The following is a 16314-nucleotide window of genomic DNA, read 5'->3' on the forward strand; positions in this document are numbered from 1 at the left end:
AGAGAAAGATTAGAGAGGCGGTCTGGTCCTTTGAGGGGGACAAGGCCCCAGAGCCATACGGCTTTCCACTATTATTCTTTCGGAGGTATTGGATGATAGTTGGACAGGATGTGACGGTGGCCATATAGCAGTTTTTCACCACATCTACGATGTCTACTGATTGGTAGCAGACCTTTATTACATTGATACCGAAACGGCAGAATGCCACTAAGCTGAGCCATTTTCGTCCGATTAGCCTATGTACGACCTTGTAAAAGGCTATGATGAAGATACTTGCCATTAGGTTGAGGGATATTCTTCCGAGGTTGATCAGTCCAGAGCAGGGTGCCTTTTTGAAAGGACAAAGTATTTCAGATAATGTGCTTATTGCCTGGAAGTTTATGTTTGACCTGCGTAGGGCCACAATGAGGAGGAGCTTGATGGGATCAAGCTCGACATGAAGAGGGCCTACGACAGGATGAGATGGAATTTTGTGTAGCAGTCGCTGCAGGAGTTTGGCTTTCATGAGACATGGATCAACTGGGTTATGGAATGCGTTAGGGCTCTTTTATTCGCCATTTTGGTGAATGGCACGCCATCCCATTTCTTCGAGTCTGCTGGAGAGCTGCACCAGGGGTGTCCCCTCTCTCCACTGCTTTTTATTATTTGTGCGGACGTGCTTTCCAGAGCTCTCAGACATGCAGTGTTTTCTTAGGAGTTGGAGGTTTACAGGCTAGTGGCGGGGGCTCCCTCATTTTCTCACCTACTCTTCGCTGATAACTATTTATTGCTTGCTCGGGCGACTCGGCAAGCCGCTCGGGTCCTTTGTAGGATTTATTATCCAATTCCTTCATCCTTGTGGCATTTGTGAGGACTCTTGAGTAGCTTTTTAGGAACTTTATTTGGAGAAGGAGCAGGGGTAGAGGTAGTATCCACTTGATGGCGTGGGAGGTGGCTGGATATAGGGTTCGCAACCTGATGGATCCAATTGGGGGTCGGTGGAGGGAAGGCCTGATTCGGGAGATTTTTGGAGAGCAGTTGGCAGAGATGATTCTGACTCTTCCGGTTCCTACCCAGGAGGAGTCTGATAGGCTAGTATGGTTTTCGTCGGGGCAGTTGCAGATGCGAGCCAAGGATCTTCACTCTATGATTAGTAGGGTGACAGATCGGCAGATTAAGGAAGGATGGATTTGGAGGATACGGTTTCACCCGCGTGTGGCGCTCTTCATCTGAAAGGTGGCATAGGGTTATCTACCGACCAAGAGTTTGCTAGCTAGGCGGAGTGTGTGGATTACTCAGTGCTATGACTTGTGTACGGATACCGAGGAGACCATTGGTTATGTTCTTTTGCAGTACCTTAGGGCTAGGAAGATATGGAGTAGGTCTCTTGTTCCATTACCCCACTTAGTGGAGTCGGCACAGGACCTGATTCACCTGCTGAGAGTATTCATGCGGAGTCCCAATTTTGTTGAGGCGGGCATCCTTAGAGCGTACTTGGCCTATTATATATGGCTGGACAAGAATGCTAGCCTATTTGAGGGTAGGAGGTCGTCTCCGAGGTTGGTGGTGGATCGAGCTTTGTTACATGCGGAAGAGGTCACCGCTGCTACTGTTATGTTCTTGTGGAGTGATTGATTATACCCCTATTTGATTTTGATGACATATTTCATATTGTACTAATGAATTCAATCTAGTATTTCAGGCAAATATATGGGAATTTATCTTTAAGAGCATCGAGCTTTTGTTCAAAGTCATTTGGCTAAGTGTAGAACTCAATTAAGCCAAAGTCTGAAGCTCGAGTCGACTCCGAAAGATTGCGAGTCGACTCTAAGTGTTTCAGAGGTTCTGGCACAAGCTCGAGTCGACTCCGGTACACTACGAGGACTTCTAACCTTTACTTTGCATTTATTGTTTATCACATTTGCTTGTTTAGAAGCATTCTCTATGAAATCCCAAACACTACTTTTCTTACTTGGTTCAATCAGGAGATTGAATCAAGGGTTGTAAGGTTAGTTGGTGAGCCGAAGTTAAAACCAACGGTGTAAAGGTTTGATTGTGATCCCGAAAAAATAATCGGATGGTTCTAGTTGGTGAGCCTGTGAAAACCGACCGAGTTCGTTGTGATCTCGTGAAAATAATAAGTTGGGTTGTGAACTTGTAACACAACCGGCTGTAATCCAAGGAATTATAGTGAACTCCCAAGTGAAGCTTGGAGAGTGGACGTAGGAGCAAGGGTTAGCTCCGAACCACTATAAATTGGTTTGTGTTTGTATTGGCTGTTGTTCTCTCTCTCTCTCTCTCTTATTTCACATCATCTAGTAACTTACCTAATTTGCTTGCAATAGATTTAGTTAATTACTAATCATAGTTTTAATTGGTCGAAAATTAATCCAAACCCAATTCACCCCTCCTCTTGGGTTGTCTTCTTGGGCAACAAGTGGTATCAGAGCAGGAGCTCTTATATTAAAAGAGTAAAAGATCAAATAGACAACCCCTTTTGGATCTTCTCTTAGTGAGGGGCAATCCACCAATAGGCCTCCATTCTTCAATGGAACTAACTACACCTATTGGAAGGCTAGAATGAGGATATTTATCCAAGCCCAAGACTATGATGTTTGGAGCATCATAGTTAATGGACCATATATTCCTTCTATCTATGTAGATAACATTTCTATACCCAAGCTTGAAAAAGATTGGGATGATAGTGATAGAAGAAAGGCACAACTAAATGCCAAAGCAATGAATGTACTATTTTGTGCCTTAGACCATAATGAATTTAATAGAATCTCTACTTGCAATTCTGCAAAAGAGATATGGGATAGACTTGAAGTGACCCACAAGGGCACGAATCAAGTCAAGAAATCTAAAATAAACATGCTAGTTTATAAGTATGAACTATTTAAAATGGAATCTAATGAAACCATCACTTGTATGTTCACTAGTTTACTGATATCGTCAACGGCTTAAAAGGCCTTGACAAAAGTTATACTAACAGTGACCTTGTCAGAAAATTTTTTCGATCTTTACCAAGGTCATGGGAAGCCAAGGTAACGGCGATCCAAGAAGCTAAAGACTTGAACAAGCTGCCACTCGAGGAGCTCCTTGGATCTTTGATGACACATGAGCTCACGATGAAGCAATACAGTGAAGAAGAGTCCTCCCACAAGAAAAAGGTAATTGCCCTTAAGTCTACTTCTTCTAACAAGGATCCCTCTTGCAGTAGCAGTAGTGAAGAAGAAGACAATGAGGAAGATGAAGATGAGGCTCTTCTCGTGCGAAAGTTCAAAAGATTCATTAACCAAAAGAAGTCCTTTCATCAGAAGAGAGGTTCCTCAAGTTCCTACAACAAGGACAAAGGTAAGAAAAAGGAAAGTGAGGGAATCGGTTGCTATGAATGCAAGAAGCTGGGACATTTCAGAATCGACTATCCCTTGCTGAAGAAGGGCAGCAAATACAAGAAGAAGAAAGCTCTTGTCTCCACTTTGACAGACTCCGATCAATCATCATCATCATTGGATGAGGAACAAGAGGAAAAAACAAATTTTTATTTCATGGCAAACAAAAATGAGGTAATATCTGAAATACATTTAGATTTTATCTTTAATGAATTGTATGATGCTTTTAATGAACTAATGGATGAATATAAGACAATAAACCTTAAAAATAAAGAATTGAAACTAACTAATCAATCTTACACTCATAAGTACGATAAATTAATTAAGGACAAGGACTCTATCATCAAAGAAAATTTAGAACTTAAAACAAGCAACCAATTGCTAACTCAAAAACTAATACTTTAATTAAAGATAACAAAAGACTAACTAAGGAAGTTTCAGAACTTAAAAACAGTAAATGAACTCTAAAAGATAACTTTACAAAAAATCTAAATCTACTAAAAACAGAAAAACTGAACTTAACAAAAGAACTTGAAAAATATAAACCTATAGTTGAGAAGTTTACCTTTAGTTCTGAGAAACTAGAAATAATTCTTAATAATCAAAGAGTTGTATTTAATAAAGCCAGTTTAGGGTATAAGCCTAACAACAAGCAAAAATTTCTTAAAAACTTTTTTGTAAAAGCCGAAGAATGTAAAACCAAAAATGTAACTTGTTTTTGTTGTGGTAAAGTAGGACATATAGCAAATATATGTAACCACAAAAAAACTGAAGTTAAAAGAATGATTAAAAAGATTTGGGTTCCAAAAGGAACCAACATTACTAACCTTGAAGGACCTAAGAAAACTCGGGTACCTAAAACTGTATGATTTTCTTGTGTAGGAGTGTCTTGCAGCCAAGGTCAACAAACACTGTTGGTACTTGGATAGTGGCTGCTCAAGACACATGACGGATGACAAGAAGCAATTCTTCATCCTAGAGCCTAAAGAGGGAGGTGCGGTGACTTTTGGAGACAACAACCAAGGTCACATCATTGGTATAGGTAAAATACAAATCACTCCTTCAACCTTCGTTGATAATGTACGGTTTGTAGATGGTCTTAAGCATAACTTACTTAGCGTTAGTCAATTATGTGATAGAGATTTTGATGTTCTGTTTAAGCCATCTCTATGCATCATAACCAACTCAATTGACAATAGCTTAGTATTCAAAGGAATAAGACATGGCAATGTGTATGTAGTAGATCTTGAAGATCTCGCCAATAATAGCTGTTGCCTAGTAGCTAGTGATTCTAAAGTTAATGATGCAAGTTGGTTATGGCACCGTAAATTAGGTCATGCAAATATGGATACAATATCAAAATTAGTTAAAAGAGATTCTGTGATTGGTTTGCCAAAGCTAAAATTTGAGAAAAATAAAATTTGTGAAGCATGTCAATATGGCAAACAATCTAGAAGTTCCTTTAAATCCATAAATTGTGTCTCTACTGCTAGACCACTTGAACTACTTCACATGGATCTTTTTGGACCAACTAGAACCACAAGCCTTGGTGGAAACAAGTATGGCCTTGTCATTGTAGATGATTTTTCTAGATAAACATGGGTCATATTTTTAGCTCATAAAGATGAAGCATTTTCAGTATTTAAGAAATTTCATAAGAAAGTAACTAATTCAAGAAATACTTCAGTTATAGCTATTAGGAGTGATCATGGAACGGAATTTGAAAATCATCTATTTGATGAATTCTGTAGTAAAAAGGGAATAACTCATAATTTCTCTGTACCTAGGACACCACAATAAAATGGAGTTGTGGAAAGAAAGAATAGAATCCTAGAGGAAATGGCTAGAACTATGTTGTGTGAAAGTAACCTCCCAAAGTATTTTTGGGGAGAAGCCATTAACACATCATGTCATATATTAAATAGAGTTCTATTAAGACCAATTATAAAGAAAACACCTTACGAACTTTGGAGAGATAGAAAGCCCAAAGTAAACTACTTTCATGTGTTTGGATGTAGGTATTTCATTCATAATAATGGCAAAGATAACTTAGGTAAATTTGATTCCAAATCTAATGAAGGTATCTTTTTGGGATATTCTACATCAAGTAAGGCTTCTAGAGTCTTCAACAAAAGAACCCTTGTAATTGAAAAATCCATTCATGTTGTTTTTGATGATTCTAATAATGCTTCCTCCAGCAAGAGAGTAGTATTTGATGATGATGCAGGAATAATTGAGGAAAAAATGGATCACATGACTCTACAAGAGGATGAACCCGAGCAAGTTGAAGAAACTACAACAAGCCAAGATGTAATTGCCGAACATGGGCTTACAAAGGCTTGGAGGTATGCTCGCGGTCATCCTAAAGAAGTAATCTTAGATGATCCATCTCAACCTGTTAGAACTAAAGCCTCTCTTAGAAACTTAAAAATCATCTTGCATTTGTTTCACATTTAGAACCTAAAAACATTGAAGAAGCTGAAAGTGATGTAAATTGGATAAATGCTATGCAAGAGGAACTTAACCAATTTACAAGAAATAAAGTGTGGAACTTAGTTGAAAGACCCACTGAATACTCAATAATAGGAACTAAATGGATATACAAAAATAAACTTGATGAAAATGGAGTCGTGATTAGGAATAAGGCTAGACTAGTAGCAAAGGAATATAATCAAGAAGAAGGTATAGACTTTGATGAGACTTTTGCTCCTGTAGCTAGACTTGAGGTAATTAGATTGTTACTAGCATTTGCATGTAATAAAGATTTCAAATTATTCCAAATGGATGTAAAAAGTGCCTTCTTGAATGGGTATATTAATGAGGAGGTCTATGTAGAATAACCTCCTGGTTTTGAGAATCATCAATACCCCAATCATGTTTATAAACTAAATAAAGCACTTTATGGCCTAAAACAAGCCCCTAGAGCATGGTATGAAAGACTTAGCAAATTTTTATTAGACCATGAATTTTCTAGAGGAAATGTTGATACAACACTGTTTTTAAAAAGAAAAAATAAAGATATGTTAGTAGTGCAGATTTATGTAGATGATATTATTTTCGGTGCTACTAACAATCACCTCTGCGAAGAATTTGCTGATTTAATGTAGAGTGAATTTAAAATGAGCATGATGGGAGAGCTGAATTATTTTCTCGGACTTCAAATCAAACAATCTAAGGAAGGGATCTTCATCAATCAAGCTAAATACATCAAGGAGATGCTTAAGAAGTTTGATATGGATGAAAACAAGTCAATCAGCACTCCGATGAGCTCATCATGCAAATTAGACAAAGATGAATCAGGTAAGTCAGTAGATCAAAAGCTGTATAGAGGTTTGATAGGTTCATTACTATATCTTACAGCAAGTAGACCTGACATCATGTTTAGTGTATGCATGTGTGCTAGGTATCAATCTAATCCTAAGGAATCACACCTAATTGCAGTTAAGAGAATTTTTAAATATCTCATAGGAACAAAAAATATAGGTCTATAGTACTCTAAAGAATCAAGCATAAACTTAATAGGGTACACTGATTCAGACTTCGCTGGTTGTAAACTTGATAGAAAAAGCACCAGCGGGTCTTATCAATTTTTAGGAGAAAACCTAATTTCATAGTTTAGCAAGAAACAAAACTCGGTTGCACTATCTACGGCTGAAGCCGAATATGTTGCTACCGGAAGTTGTTGTGCTCAAATTTTATGGATCAAGCAACAACTTGAAGATTATGGCATTAAACAAAATAAGATTCCCATAAATTGTGATAATACAAGTACCATAAATCTAACTAAAAATCCAATTCAACACTCAAGAACTAAACATATTGAGATAAGACATCACTTCATAAGAGATCATGTGTTAAATGGTGATGTAATGCTTGAATTTGTTTGCACTGATGATCAACTTGCTGACATCTTCACAAAACCCTTAAGTGAAGATCGATTTTGTATTCTTAAAAGAGGGTTAGGAGTGATTGATCCATTCTTGTGATACTCCCCTATAATTCATTGATTTTGATGATTAGCATATATTGGATATAGGATTTCTCGTCTATGGTCATCAAATCATTCCTTAAATTATAAAGATTTCCATATCTCTCTCTTCTTTGGCATGGAATTAACTGAGTTTTTTGGTTATGTGCCAGAGTTCGAGTCGACTCGAATAGATTTTAGAGTCGGCTCGTGGGCGAGTCGACTCGCGCATATTTAGGAGTCGACTCGAGGTCGAGTCGACTTGCGACCTACCAGAGTCGACTCGAGATCGGGAATCCATTTTTTAACCCTAATCGAAACGTTTATTCTTCACTTATATTTTCGGCCGCCACTGTTCTAAAATCCTAGAGTCGTCTCCGACCTCATCTCCGACCCATTTTAGGTTCTTTTCCTCAAGTTTTCTTCAATTTTTCTTGTCCATCCCTCGGTTTTTAAGTCAAAATGCCTAGGAAAGCCGTTGTCCCGAGCCGGAAAAGACCTCTCTCCGCGAGCGGTGCCGAGCGACGGTCCAAGGCACGGAACGAACCCGTGAGGCCACCACCTCCAGTTTCTTCCCCGCCTAGGCCGGTTCCCTCGCGTTCGTGCACTGGAAAGGTAGTCTCTACCAGAAGGAAAGTCAACTTTGACTTCCTCTCCCGGGAAGGGTTCACCCTAGGGCATCATCTTAGGGCTCAAGGCTTAGAGTTCTTCTGTTCACTAGACCTCCCTACCTACCCAGGGTTAGTTAGAGAATTTTATGGGACTGTCGCACGAGGTAGCGGTGGTATCTAAGGAACCGTAGCGGGTGTCCCTATTTTTATCTCGGAGGACTTCATTGCTCGAATCCTCCATCTCTTCCGAGAGGGAATTTTTCCCACTCATCCCCATGATAGGACAGAGGCCCTTACGGCCATCTTAGGGAGCCCACCTCAATCCCCTATAGAGGAGGTGTTTGCAAATCAACTTTTGACTAAAATGCGGCTTCTCCTAAGTATTATTTCTAGGACTCTCTTTTCCAAACTGGTAGGTTTGACTTCATCTCTAAGAGAGACCTAGCATTGATGTTCCACATTCTCCAAGACACTCCCATCAACTTTTCCAAACTCATCTACAAATATATCTATGAACCCCTAGATAAACCTAGGTTGAGTCTCCCATATGGCATGCTCTTCACACTTATTTTTAGGAAGTTAGAGGTCCCTATCCCTGAGAGAGAACCCACACGCTTTCTTAGGTTCACTGATCATATGGGTGAGGGGACTCTCTATAGAATGGGGTTCCATAAAGTCGAGAATTTTGGGTTAGGAAAACATCTTCATCCACACCATCCGACCCTACCACTCATCACTCACCTAGCCCTGACCATGACCAGGACCACTACACAGCTCCTCCTACTTTTTCTTCTACTTCTGGTCCTTCATTCCCATCTACTTCAGCTGGACCATTTACAGCTCCACCACCTCAGCAACCTCTAGAAGTCCGGATCAGCACTGAGCAGCTTCGGGAGATGAGAAAGGAGATTGTGAGGGAGCTGAGAGAAGATATATTGAGAGAGCTCCGAGGTCCACTGAGTACTCCCTCCACTGACGTCGTTCCCTCCTTAGCAGCAGTGTCCAAGATGGTAGCAGACCTGAAGGAGAAAATGTACAACATAAGGAGTCTAGTCCAAGGTCAATACTGGAGTATTAGTGATATAAAGGATGACACGAGGAAGATGCGAAATAGCATCAGGGAAAAGCTGGGTAGCCAGAGTCAGGGTGTAGAAAGGCTAGCAAATGTCTTAATCTTCAAACTTGACATCCTCCAAGAAAGTGTGACCCAATTGGCTCAGACACAGACTACGGCGACCTCAGAGATCATTGCACAGCTAGGAAATGTCTCTGAAGGAATGAGCTTGGTTATGAAAGCTCAGCGGCGTAATTTGGGAACCTCATCATCATCCACCCCCAAATGACTTTAGTTTTATTTTTTTTTTTATGTAAAGTCCTTTTGGACTCTTCAAAGTGTAATCAAATTTAGTAATCAATGAAATCCTTTTCTGTAAAATTTGAACATTGTGTCTTTTGTTATGCTTCAATGAATTGAATGTTATATGTCTCTACATTACTTCTTTGATACTTTCTTTTTTCTATGATGACAAAAAGGGGGAGAAAATATGATGTTTTTAAATGTAAAAAGAATCACTAGGAATCACTAAAATGTAAAGGGAATCACTAAAAAGAAAAAATCCTTAAAGCAAAAAGTAATTTGTTCTTAGTGGATTCAATATCTCGAGGCTCATTATCTCTCTGTTGGAGCTCCTCCAGGAGTAATCTCCAGAATCTATTCAATGGATATTCAGAGATTAGTTGAATCATACTCAAGAACAAATTGTCAGATTTTTTCTCTGAAAGTAAGAATTTAAAGCTCAAAAGTTTCAAAACATTAAAAGAAAATTCAGAGAACCTAAACAAAATTGAATGCACATGTTGAGGGGGAGAATCTGAAATCTTAAGAAAGCAATTTCATTAAACACATATAAGCCAAACAATTGATTGCATGATATGAAGGCTTATATAATTTCAAATGAAAAGGGGAGCTTTAATTTCAGGATTTACTGTTTCATACCTTTCAATTTTGGATAAATTAAATGACTAGATATTTGAATTCATTTCAAAACTTTACTATAAATCACCTGTTGGTTGAGCAATTCACTTTACAAATACTCAATGTTTTGTCATCATCAAAAAGGAAAAGATTGTGGAGTGATTGATTATACCCCTATTTGATTTTGATGAGCTCAAAGCATTTAAGTATATTTCATGTTGTACTAATGAATTCAATCTAGTGTTTCAGGCAAATATATGTGAATTTATCTTTAAGAGCATCGAGCTTTTGTTCAAAGTCATTTGGCTAAGTGTTGAACTCAATTAAGCCAAAGTCTGAAGCTCGAGTCGACTCCGGAAGATTGCGAGTCGACTTTAAGTATTTCAGAGGTTCTGGCACAAGCTCGAGTCGACTCCGGTACACTACGAGTCGACTCCGACTGAGAACAGACAGAAGGACAGAAAGATGAATTTTAGACCCTGTCACCGAGTCGACTCCGACGATTTCGAGTCGACTCTGATGCTTGCCGGGTCGACTCCCGACGGTTCCGAGTCGACTCCAAGGAGTAACAGACAAAAAGACAGAGAAGTGTTTTCTAGACCCTGTTACCGAGTCGACTCCAGAAGGATGCGAGTCGACTCCAACGTCTGGCGAGTCGACTCCTAAACATGCCAGAGTCGACTCTTAGAGAAAAACGGACTGAAAGGCAGAAAACCAAACTTAGTGACTCTGAGAGCCGAGTCGACTCCAAGAATTTGAGGGTCGACCCCAAGTCAGCCGAGTCGACCCCAACAATGTGCGAGTCGACTCCGAGGCAGTTCAACTCGAAAGACAGATGATCAGTTTTTCGATCTCTGAGAGCCGAGTCGACTCCAAGAGGATCCGAGTCGACTTGAGAGAGAAATGCAGAAAAATAGATCTCTGGAATCTTGAGAACGAGTCGTCTCCAAAATGCCAAGTCATCTCCAGATCATGGCGAGTCGACTCCAGGTTTGGCCCGAGTCGACTCCAGGACGGGACAGCACTTTAATTCAAATTCTGAACAGTGAGGGAGTCGTCTCCAGTAAAGCATGAGTCAACTCCAGCAACAGCCGAGTCGACTCCAGATCGAGCGAGTCGACTCCGACCCCAACGGATACATTGTCAGGAGGTGCAGACTGTGCAGAACAGCCACAAATTAGTGTCTAACGGCTATTTTTCAAGAGGGACAGTTTAAATAGCCAGAGTAAACAGTAGTAGACATCAAGAGAGCTATTCCATTCAAGTAAAAAGGCATTTTCCACCTACCAAGAGTTCTCAAGAGTAAATACAAGCAAAAGAAGGAAGAGATGCATTCAACTCCATCCCACAAACACTTCCTTCGCTTTCAAGGCTCTTCTACTGTCCTCAAATCTTCAGTACTTTCCAGAGGAAACCCAGAAATCGAGAAGTCCCAACTTTCCATTCCAAAATCTGTTTGAGGACTTCTAACCTTTACTTTGCATTTATTGTGTATCACATTTGCTTGTTTAGAAACATTCTCTGTGAAATCCCAAACACTACTTTTTTTACTTGGTTCAATCAGGGGATTGAATCAAGGGTTGTAAGGTTAGTTGGTGAGCCGAAGTTAAAACAAACGGTGTAAGGGTTTGATTGTGATCCCGAAAAAACAATCGGGTGGTTCCAGTCGGTGAGCCTGTGAAAACCGACCGAGTTCGTTGTGATCTCGTTAAAACAATAAGTTGGGTTGTGAACTTGTAAAACAACCGGCTGTAATCCAAGGGATTATAGTGACTCCCAAGTGAAGCTTGGGGAGTGGACGTAGGAGCAAGGGTTAGCTCCGAACCACTATAAACTGGTTTGTGTTTGTATTGGCTGTTGTTCTCTCTCTCTTATTTCACATCATCTAGTAACTTAACTAATTTGCTTGCAATAGATTTAGTTAATTACTAATCATAATTTTAATTGGTCGAAAATTAATCCAAACCCAATTCACCCCCCCCCCCCCCTCTTGGGTTGTCTTCTTGGGCAACAGTTCTCTTCTGAGATGGCCAGGGACATCTAGGGTACTCTTTCCGCCATCACAGCGCTCAGGTTCGCCCTTGTTTCTTAGGTGCCCCCACCCCTTGGTCATCTCAAAGTGAACTTTGACAGTAGCATGTCGGTGGACGGTGTCTCTGGGGGTATGGGATTTGTGATCAGAGACTCTCTTGGCAGGCTGATAGCAGCCAGTGGTCGTCGCATGCTAGGGCTCACTGTCATTGGGGCAGAGATGCGGGCTGCTTGAAAGGGTTTATCCTATACGAGGAGGGTACTCAGCGCCGAGCGGGTGCATCTCAAGAGAGACTCATCTCTGGTGATTGATTGGATCTGAAGTGTGGATAGGTATGGTGACAATCATACTCTCATCTTCATGTACTCATGTTAGAGCTATATGAATTGCCATTTTTATTCAAAAAAAAAAAAATCATGCATGGTAGGATTCTTGCTGGGGTGCTGCATCTCTACAACTTCACAATTTCAATGATGGAGCTGAGAGACACATTTGAGGGATTCATATGTGCTACCGTCATTTTAAGAGGAATTCAATTTATGCTGAAAGATAATTCTAGGATTGTCAGTTAACTATACAGCGCATCTAAACTACAAGCGGCAACGCTTAATCTTTTTAACTTAATTTCAACCTATTATAGGACAGGTTGAGTTATGTGTTTAATAAAATAGTCAGCTCCATATTTAAATTTTGACTTTTTTTAATAAATAAATTTGGTACAGATTAATAGATTTTTAACCATCTTTTATCCAATTTAATCGATATATGGTCCAACTTAACATAATTGCCACTCTTATGGACATCCGGTTCGAAAAGTCTTATTCTCTCCTTACATAGATATATATGGAAGATCACCCCAACTTTATTGTTCTTGAAGCTAACAATGTAGCTAACGGGATGTTCCCATGTTTCAAACCAATATGGAAGCCCCTAGGCAAATTTGCGGGATCTTGTACTTTAGATGCCAGAGGCCGTGTTTACACTAAGATGGTTTGCCTGTATTATTAAAAAAAAAAGAACATAGGGAAGGAGAGAGATACGTGATGAGAAATAGTGGAGTATTTTAAGATGATGATCAAAGTGGGGACGTGTAGGCCAAATGAGGTGGAACTGCCTCTATTTTTTTGCACGTGGCAGTTGATGGACTATGAAGTATATGAAAAGATATGCTGTAGAGCGGTAGCAGGAATAAAAAAACTCCCACATGGTTAAAATAACAGAAAAGCATTCAACCATTGATGGTTGTGATGATCCCATCCGTACATATTAAAAAAGTCTAATGAAATTAGCATTGCAAATAATAAGGAGATGCTAGGATTGAAAATAGACCAGATACTAGTATATTCATATTTATATCCATATTTTTTATAGATATGAATATGAATATTGATATTAAATAGATACCAAAACTAGTATCTATATTTGTTCTAAACAAATATGAACATGAATAGGATATTAATCATATCCATATTTGTTTTACATAGATACGGATATAAGTTAGAGATTATTCGAATATAAACTAGATGTCAAGTTGAATTCAATAATGAAAACTAAATATATAGCATATTTGTATAGGATAGGTGCGAAATTCACTATGAAGATTGCAAGAGATGCACCATAACCAGATTATGGCTTAAAAAGTAATTACTAAACTTGCATAGAGACAGACTAATCAAGGACTTAGATCACTAATCTATGCAGATTTATATTAGAAATATAATAAAAATTAAAATTATTTGCATAATATATATTTTAAAAATTATTAAAAGTTTTCTTTATTTAATACCCTTACTACTTTTTAAATTGCAACATAAATAAAATGCATCACGAATTATCTTTTTTTAAATAACTTTCAAAAATATTACACAATATTGGAATATGTTGAAATTATTGATGGTTTTAAATATTTTAGAAAAAAGTTTTCAAAATATTATAAAGAATAAAATAAAGGTATTCATATTTATTTTTTTGTTAAAAAGAAGAAGATTGATTTATTACAAAAATAATGAATTATTAGAATATGAATGGCATAACATATATAATATGTTTGTCTTTTATATGTGAGCAAGTTTTGAATGAGTATAATAAACCATAATTATATGTTCCATGTTAATGTTGTCATGATGGTTAAGTAGCTTGCAACATTGCAAGTGGTTTCAAGTTTGATGCAGATATACAGATTTTTTTTTTGCCTTATAGATGGTTGTGGATTATTTTAACTGGCTATCCAAATCCGTATCCGATATTCGGATTTTAATCGGATATCCAAATCTATATCCGATATCAAAAAAAAAAAAAATCTTAATATCCGAATCTGTATCCGATATCTGGCGAAATTATAAAATATATCCATATCTATGTTCGAATGCGATTGGATATAAGGATTTCTATCGAAATCTGATTAGAATTGGATATGGAAGCGGATTCGGTCAGATAATATTCGACTCATTTTTAGCCCTAGTAGCTGCTCCTTTGGTTTCCTATATTGACTTGAAATCTTTGTAAACTATTGATGCTTTAGGCACCACATGTAAATCTCCTAGGGTTGGAAAAGGTTAGCTCTAGGAGTACTTGGACATGAACCCAATAATAAAATCAAAATTAAATTTTCTTAACATATAAAACTAGTATTAAGATTCATAATTAGATATTTAATAGTTGTACAATAGATTTAGAGGCACAAAATCTTACAATGCTGAAGTTATTAATATTAACGATTGCCTTCTATACAGCATCAGGAACAAATGATTGTCTTGAATACGAATTCTATGCTCTAATTAACTTGAATTTGATGGTTCATGCAAAAATAATGAAATAATATTCATGTTCAAGAAATATGCTATAAAATATGTATACAGATATGCAATATTTGGACCTAGCTATAACTAAATGAAAGGCAAAACTATCTTTACATCCAAGCTCTTGGTTAACACAAAAGAAACATTTGAGTACTTGTAGCAATTAATATTATGCATGATAACCAATAGTTCATGGCTACAACTTAATATGCACTTGATAAAATGAAAGGAACTACATTAACCTCTGCATTAAAAAAAATAAAGTACATGATTAAATTTTTAGTTGCACTGTAGTACTTATCTTGAGAGGAAAAAAAAATATTCACTCTCCATCCTTCCTTTAGCCTCATCCCAACCCCTCACCCTTCAGCCTGTACCAATCTCAACACCTACTCACTTCGGCTTGCACATGTTCAACATACTTTTGATCTACAGAGTTAGCAATAAGTTAATGGTTAGTCCAACTATACTCACTAACTCAAGTGTTGCATGACTCAACCCACAAATTCAAATTTATGGGTCAAGTCTCTTTCCCACTGAGTCTAAGTGTATAACCAACTTGACACTTACAATGGAGTAACTTAATTCTCAAATGAAGTAATTATAAAATTTTTAAATACCAAAACTACAAAGAAAAGAAGAAAAGTTACATATTATGCAATCAAAATTAATGATAAAATAAATATCAAACAATTGAAGTATATATTTTTATTTTTCAATCCTGACAAGGGGGTTGGTAAAAAAACTCGATTGAATACTTAAAATGCAATAAGAGAATGAACAAAAGGAAGGAAAGCAGTATCTTAATACATATTAGCAGATCTTATATATATACCAGTTCATTTTAAACATTTATAGGCGCAAGTAAAACTTTTACAAAACCCAAGCACAAGCACCAATAGAAGAGTAGCAAGTTGGATTCAAACTTCAACTAGTGGTTGGGTTGGTAATGAGTCCAAAATACTTAGTCCTAACATACAATCAGCCACATGATCACCACCTGATACTCCCTAGATTCTAATTTGTCTTGCTACTTTCCATTAGGCTGCAAATGGATTTTAAAATGTAGTACAACAAAATTAAGTCCCCTAGTGATGATATCAAAGATCAAACAGTTGTAGAAGAATTTTACAAAGTTCATCCCTTAAATTTGATTTGGTTATTGTTACTATTGAGGAATCTAAATGTCTAACCAACTTGTCCTTATATTAAGAGTCTCTCTAAGTGCATGAATAGAGAATGAATAGATCTATAGAAACTTCCATGGAGGAAAGGTTCGAAGAAAAGAACTAAAAGTGAATATGTAGGAAAAAAAATAAAATGCCAGGATGAGGAAAGTCATGCTTTCAGGGTAGAGACAAATCGAATGATCAAAGAAACTGCAAGGAAGGAATCTACGAAACCATCTAGTGTTTCCATTGCAAAAAAAGCGGGTCATATTGAAAAAGATTATTAGTATAAAAAGAAAAACCCCAATGTTCCTCAATATTCTAATTGGAAAAAAAGGTCGCGTTGATAAAAATTGTTGGAAGAAGAAACATAAAAATCAAGAAAACT

This window comes from Phoenix dactylifera, chromosome 13 (assembly GCF_009389715.1).
Source record: "Phoenix dactylifera cultivar Barhee BC4 chromosome 13, palm_55x_up_171113_PBpolish2nd_filt_p, whole genome shotgun sequence".
Lineage (NCBI taxonomy): Eukaryota > Viridiplantae > Streptophyta > Magnoliopsida > Arecales > Arecaceae > Phoenix > Phoenix dactylifera.